Source organism: Lathyrus oleraceus, chromosome 5 (genome assembly GCF_024323335.1).
Source record: "Lathyrus oleraceus cultivar Zhongwan6 chromosome 5, CAAS_Psat_ZW6_1.0, whole genome shotgun sequence".
NCBI lineage: Eukaryota > Viridiplantae > Streptophyta > Magnoliopsida > Fabales > Fabaceae > Lathyrus > Lathyrus oleraceus.
In genome coordinates, this window is record NC_066583.1 from 549220742 (window position 1) to 549228350 (window position 7609).

Sequence of the window (7609 nt, forward strand, 5' to 3'; positions counted from 1 at the left end):
CAGTGTTTAGCAACCAATTTTCCTTTCTAGTGTGCGTGGATCCCGTAGAGTACTACGGATGCGTAGGGGTGCTAATACCTTCCCTTCGCATAACCGACTCCCGAACCCATACTCTTTGGTCGCGAGACCATGTTCTTTCCCAGGTTTACTCTGAGCGTTTCCTTTCCCTCTTTTGGGATAAATAACGCATGGTGGCGGCTCTGTTGTTCTTCTTTTCCCGCCGGTTTTTCGCGCGATGCGACAGTATGGTAATTGATACTCCTGCGAAGGGTTCAGTGACTACTACTTCGGTTTGTTTAAATTGTCCTTTAAGTATTTTTGGTAGAGACTTTGGGATGGACCTAGTGTGTCTTCCACTAGTGCAGATTGATGTTATTCTGGGTATGAACTGGTTAGTGTTTAACCGAGTTTCTATCAACTGTTTTGATAAGACGGTGGTCTTTCCTGAGATTGAGGAGGGAAAGAGTTTGTTTCTATCAGCAAGGCAAGTGAATGAGGAAGTAGCTGATGGGGCAGAGTTGTTTATGCTGTTAGCGACTTTGGAGGCTAAAGATAAACTGGTGATTGGCGATCTAGCCGTGGTGTGTGATTTTCCTGATGTGTTTCCGGAAGAGGTGAATGAATTACCGCCAGAGCGCGAAGTGGAGTTCTCGATTGATTTGGTACCTGGTACTAGGCCGATATCGATGGCTCCGTACCGTATGTCTGCTGTTGAGTTAACTGAATTGAAGAGTCAGTTGGAAGATCTGTTGGATAAGAAATTTATTCGTCCGAGTGTGTCACCGTGGGGTGCACCAGTGCTATTGGTTAAGAAGAAAGAAGGTACTATGAGGTTGTGTGTGGACTACAGGCAACTGAATAAAGTGACGATCAAGAATCGGTATCCTTTGCCGAGGATTGATGATTTGATGGATCAGTTGGTTGGTGCAAGTGTGTTCAGCAAAATAGATTTGAGATCTGGGTATCATCAGATCCGTGTGAAAACCGAGGATATTCAGAAGACTGCTTTCAGAACAAGGTATGGACATTATGAGTATTCTGTAATGCCTTTTGGTGTGACTAATGCGCCTGGAGTATTTATGGAGTATATGAATAGGATTTTCCATCCGTACCTAGACAAGTTTGTTGTGGTGTTTATTGATGATATTTTGGTGTATTCGAAATCTGAAGAAGAGCATGCTGAACATTTGAGAGTGGTTTTGGGAGTTCTACGAGAAAAGAAGTTATTTGCTAAATTGTCCAAGTGTGAATTTTGGTTAGGAGAGGTGAGTTTTCTGGGTCATGTGATTTCAAGAGGTGGCGTTGCTGTTGATCCTTCTAAGATAGAAGCGGTATCTAAGTGGGAAGCTCCGAAGTCTGTTGCTGAGATTCGAAGTTTCCTTGGTTTGGCTGGGTATTATAGGAAGTTCATTGAGGGATTTTCTAAGTTGGCGTTACCATTGACGATGTTGACTAGGAAGGTGCAAGCGTTTGTTTGGGACTCAAAATGTGAAGAAGGTTTCCAAGAGTTAAAGAGAAGGTTAACTACTGCTCCTATTCTGATATTACCGAGTTCGTCGGAATCATTTGAAGTTTACTGTGATGCTTCATTGTTGGGTTTGGGTGGCGTGTTGATGCAGAATAAGCAGGTTATAGCTTATGCTTCAAGACAGCTGAGGGGTCATGAGAGGAACTACCCGACGCACGATTTAGAGTTGGCGGCTGTGGTGTTTGTTCTGAAGTTATGGAGGCATTACTTGTACGGGTCAAGATTTGAGGTTTTCAGTGACCATAAAAGTTTAAAGTATTTGTTTGATCAGAAAGAGCTGAATATGAGACAGAGAAGATGGTTAGAGTTTCTGAAGGATTATGACTTTGGTTTGAATTACCATCCGGGTAAAGCAAACGTAGTGGCTGATGCATTGAGTCGGAAATCATTACATATGTCTATGCTAATGGTTAAGGAATTGGATTTAATTGAGCAGTTTAGAGACTTGAGTTTGGTGTGTGAGAGTACTCACAATAGTGTTAAATTGGGGATGTTGAAGTTAACAAGTGGTATTCTGGATGAGATCAGAGAGGGTCAGAAATCCGATGTGCTTTTGGTTGATAAGTTGACTCTAGTGAATCAAGGTCAAGGTGGCGAATTCAGAGTTGATGAGAATGATGTTTTGAAATTTGGTAATCGGGTGTGTATTCCGGATGTTATCGAACTTAAGAAGAGTATTCTTGAAGAAGGACATCGTAGTGGCCTGAGTATTCATCCTGGAGCTACGAAGATGTATCATGATTTGAAAAAGTTATTTTGGTGGCCGGGAATGAAAAGAGAAATTGCGAGTTTTGTTTATTCCTGTTTGACTTGTCAGAAGTCAAAGATTGAGCATCAGAAGCCGTCTGGGCTAATGCAACCGTTGGCTATTCCAGAGTGGGAGTGGGATAGTATCAGTATGGATTTTGTTTCTGGTTTACCGAGGACAATTAAGAATTTTGAAGCTATTTGGGTGATTGTTGACAGATTGACAAAGTCGGCTCATTTCATTCCGATCAGAATGGACTATCCGTTAGAGAAATTAGCTGAGTTGTATATTGAGAAAATTGTAAGCTTGCATGGTATTCCGTCGAGTATTGTTTTGGACAGAGATCCTAGATTTACATCGAAATTCTGGGAAGGTTTGTAGAAGGCTTTGGGAACTAAACTGAGATTGAGCTCTGCATATCACCTGCAGACTGATGGTCAGACTGAGAGGACGATTCAGTCATTAGAGGATCTTTTGAGAGCTTGCGTTTTGGAAAAGGGAGGTGCTTGGGATTGTTATTTACCTTTGATTGAGTTTACCTACAACAATAGTTTTCATTCGAGCATTGGTATGGCGCCGTTTGAAGCTTTGTATGGTAGGAGATGTCGGACACCTTTATGTTGGTATGAGTCCGGTGAGAGTGCTGTGGTTGGACCGGAGATTGTTCAACAGACTACGGAAAAGATTAAGATGATTCAGGAGAAGATGAGAATTGCTCAGAGTCGTCAGAAGAGTTATCATGACAAGAGGAGGAAATCACTTGAGTTCCGAGAGGGAGATCACGTGTTTCTTCGTGTTACTCCGATAACTGGGGTTGGTCGAGCTTTGAAGTCAAAGAAGTTGACACCTCGATTTATTGGTCCTTATCAGATTTTGGAGAGGATAGGAGAGGTAGCCTATCGTATCGCTTTACCGCCGTCACTTGCGAATTTGCATGAGGTTTTTCATGTGTCTCAGTTGAGGAGGTACATTCATGATCCGTCGCATGTGATCCAAGTAGATGATGTACAGGTAAGAGATAACCTGACTGTTGAAATATCGCCTATGAGGATTGAGGATCGAGAGTTGAAGCAGTTGCGGGGTAAAGAGATTGCCTTAGTGAAAGTAGCTTGGGGAGGACCAGCAGGTGCAATGTGACTTGGGAACTGGAGAGTCAGATGAAAGAGTCTTATCCAGAGTTATTTGCTTGAGGTATGTTTTCGAGGGCGAAAACTCTTTTAGTGGGGGAGAGTTGTAACACCCCGAATAAAATAAGAGAATTATTTAAATTAAGTTAATAATATATTTATTAATTTAATTAAATAAATTGAATTATTGGATTATTATTATTATTATTATTTGGAATAATAATTAGTGGAAAATATATAAGTTGGAATAAGAGAAAAGGGTTTTCATTTTTGGTAAAGAGTTTTCACGTGAAACAGAGAAGCGGCTGAAAAGTGGAAAGTGGAGAAAGGGCAAAGAGGAAGAGCTAGAGAGCAAAGGTTGAAGAACGGAAAAGCTTGAAGCTTAGAGATTGCCGGATTATCTCAGGTAAGGGGGGTTTATCGTCGTTTACTGGGTATTATAGATTAACATGTCATGGGTAGTGATAAACCGTTGAAGTGACCCTAATTGGGATGTTGAATGCTGAAATATTGTGATGAATAAGTTGTATTAAAGCTGTAATTGAGTCCGTAATTGTGTGAGTCGTGTTCCCCCGAACGTATAGCTTTTTACGGAAATTGAATCGGAGGTCCGGAAGTCCTCCAACGGCGGAAAATGCGGAGAACTCTGCATTCTGCCTTGTGTTAGCGCAGGAACTGCTGTTTTGTCTGCGTTAACCGGTTAACCCAGGGCGTTAACCGGTTAACACTGTTATATTTTGTGGAAATGTGTTGTTTTGCCTGCGTTAACCGGTTAACCCAGGGTGTTAACCGGTTAACACTGTTGCGTTTTGCCAGAAAGTGTGTTTTGTCCTGCGTTAACCGGTTAACCCAGGGCGTTAACCGGTTAACACTGTTGGAAATTTGAAAATTTGATATTTTTAATGTTGTGAACCTAATTGGTGATTGGCCTATTATCGTTAATTGTGATGAGTAATTTTGTTGGATTTATGTTATGAAGTGTTGATACAAGTATGTTGCTGAGTTGTTCCGTGTATGGAAAGTTGTTGAAAATACTGAGTTGTAGGCTTGGTGAGCCAAAGTTGATTATAAGTTGATGTGTTGAAAACATTGTTGTATTGCTATTATTATTATGTTGTCGACAGTTTAAAGTCGTGTATGCCATGTACATTCATATGCATTAAGTCGGAGCTTTGCTCACACCACGTTGGCCTGGATTGGCAAATTTTAAGTTGAAAGTTGAAGGCTTATGCCTTGATGCCCAATAAAATGGCAATGATTTTAAGTTGGGAGTTTTACTCCGAATGGTACCACATGCATGACGAGTCGAGTCTCATTAGAGTTTCATTTTGTTGGCTTGTTGTATGGATATTTAATTTAATTGAGGAGTGGAATTGTGTTGATATTAAGTATGATGTTTGAGTTGATGTGCCGTTACTGGATGTATGTTACGATTAGGGTGATGAAATGTGTGAATTTACTTAGCATTACATGATGATTTATAATGCTTATTGTATCGATTGAGGAACTCACCCTTACAACTATTTTTCAGGTAACGAACAAATGAGTTGAGTGGAAGCTTATGCTTGGAGTCTAGTGTGGTCTCCTAAGTGGGTCATGCTCTGATAGATGTAACATCGGGAGGGAACATTTTAATATTGTTGTTGATGATTGTTGAACCAGTTTACATGTAGTATGTTGCATGTTTTGAATGATCGATTTGATCTCTATCCGCTGCGTATTGTGCAAATGTTTTATGTTTTGAGTTAATGAAAGAGCATGACAGTTATTATGGTGTGAAATGCTGTGTGACACCCTTGATTGCATATTTACTCTGATTGATATGTGTTATTTTAATTATATACTCGGGGTATTTTAGAAGGGTGTTACAATACACACATACACATGTCGCATACAAGGGACTCGACTACATCATAAAACTTGGCGGGATGGACTGACCTGCTCTGATACCACTAATGTAACACCATAAACCCAACACGTAATTTCAACGCATAATTTAATTGAAAATACGACTACAAGAGTGTCACCCACATCAAAATTAATCCTGCTCTGTAACATAGATTACAAAACTTACCACATAACATTTGTCATCGTTTGCTCACCTTCACTTAGGGTATCATTACAACGGAATCAATCAAATAATTTATAATTGCAATTTAAGGTATAAAATCTCATAACTTCAAACTTCGTAATGTAATAACAAATATCATGATGTTCACATCATCACCATTTAAACCTCATCGAAAAACACAATAACAAAAGAAATTAAAGCAAAACGTTTTCATCCCGATGTTACATTGACCAGAGCAAGACCCTACTAAAAGAAACGACAACTACGGGAAGCCACTCCGATAGCTACCTTCCACTTACTGCAGTAAAACTACTCATGAGTATCTGCACAATGCCCATGTAAAGGCAACATTAAAATTGAAGGGGTGAGAATTCACTTCAATAATCAACGGTGAAAAACAAGTGGAAGTAAATTATTGCACAACATCAACATGCACAATGCTCAATCAACACCAACACACCAAGTATTCTCATCCAATAACACATCATCAACAATAAACACAATGCATTACACTTAACACCGACTCGACATGCATGTGGTAACAAATATGAACACTCAGGTTCATCTCACAACATGATCCCGACCATAGGATTAATTCCCTATTGGAATTGAAGCACACCAAAATCGCTACCATCACCTTATGTAACACTTCTCTAATCTCCTATAATGGGAATTAGCTACTCGCACTCGATCCATCATCATAGGATCGAGGCTCATCAAAATTGGATCGAAGTCCGTACACCATGATGCATGACTCTCAATTAACATGCATTAACACATCAAGGTTCACCATAAAGGATTGTCCTACACATATCTCATCATTCATGTATCACATCATTCTTATTGCAAACATCAATTCATGTTATAATATTATTAACATCAACAAACAAAACAACTCATCACGCATTATTACATGGCATTCATTCATATCACTTTACCCAAGAATGACAACACATTATCGCATTCATTGTAACAATTCACTAATTAACCAAACAAATAATCATAAACCTCTCTACGGTGGACAATTGACTACTTTGAGTGTAACTTAGCCTTAGGAAGCATATAAGCCCTTTGAAATGCGTTAGAAAAGATTTTGTGCTAAAAAAGTAAGTTTTTAAGCGAAAAAGTAATTTATGTGACAACACATACGATCCATAGGTCGACACATAGAAGAATTTTTATGCTTATGTGTCGACACATACAACTTACAAGTCAACACATGTGATGCATTTTTAAAGCCTGTACGTTCTAACTCATGTGCCACTTGCATGTGTCGACTCAAGACCTTCATAGATCGACACATGACATTTATAGATCAAAACATGACCTTCATAGGTCGACATGTGACCTTCATAGGTCGACACATACTGCGGAAAATTCTAAAAATTAGCTTTTTAACCATCTAAACACTCCCAAATGCACCAAAAACTCATACCACATAAACTCATCAATTAAAACTCACTTTTCTATGATTTTAGCTTCCTAATTCATCGTCTTACTCATAGTTTTTAAGAGTCAACGTCATGTTACAACATATCATCTTTAAATCATCAAGAACACAATCAAGGTTAAAAACCTTCAAAACATCAATCAATAACGTATCATGATCAATATTAAAATAACATATTCACACATATATTACATATATTTCATCCTAATTCATCATACAATCAAAAGTGATAACACAACATCAAAATTTAGATCTACAATACCCAATCCTAAGGAGGTTAAGGGTTCCTCCATCCATCCCACATGTTGCACATCTCCCCCTTACCTGATTTCCAGCCAAAAGCCCCTTTGATTTTCTAGAGTTCTTCAACCTTAAGCCTTTACTCTTCCTTTTGCCTCTTTTGATCTAACTCCCAAAAACATGTTCTGACTCTCTAGGTTCTAAATTAAATAAATATAAATATTATTCTAAAAATTCATTAAAACTCTTAATAATTCTAAACACCAATGCCCATCTCATACTCTCCATGTATCTCTATTTCAATGACACTTACCCACAACTACACCATAAACAATTTAACAGAACAATCAATTCAAATAAAATCTTAATCAATTTGATTAAATCAAATAATTGAACTGAGGCTACATCGAAATAGATGAAGTTTGGATATGAGGGAGGGAGAGGA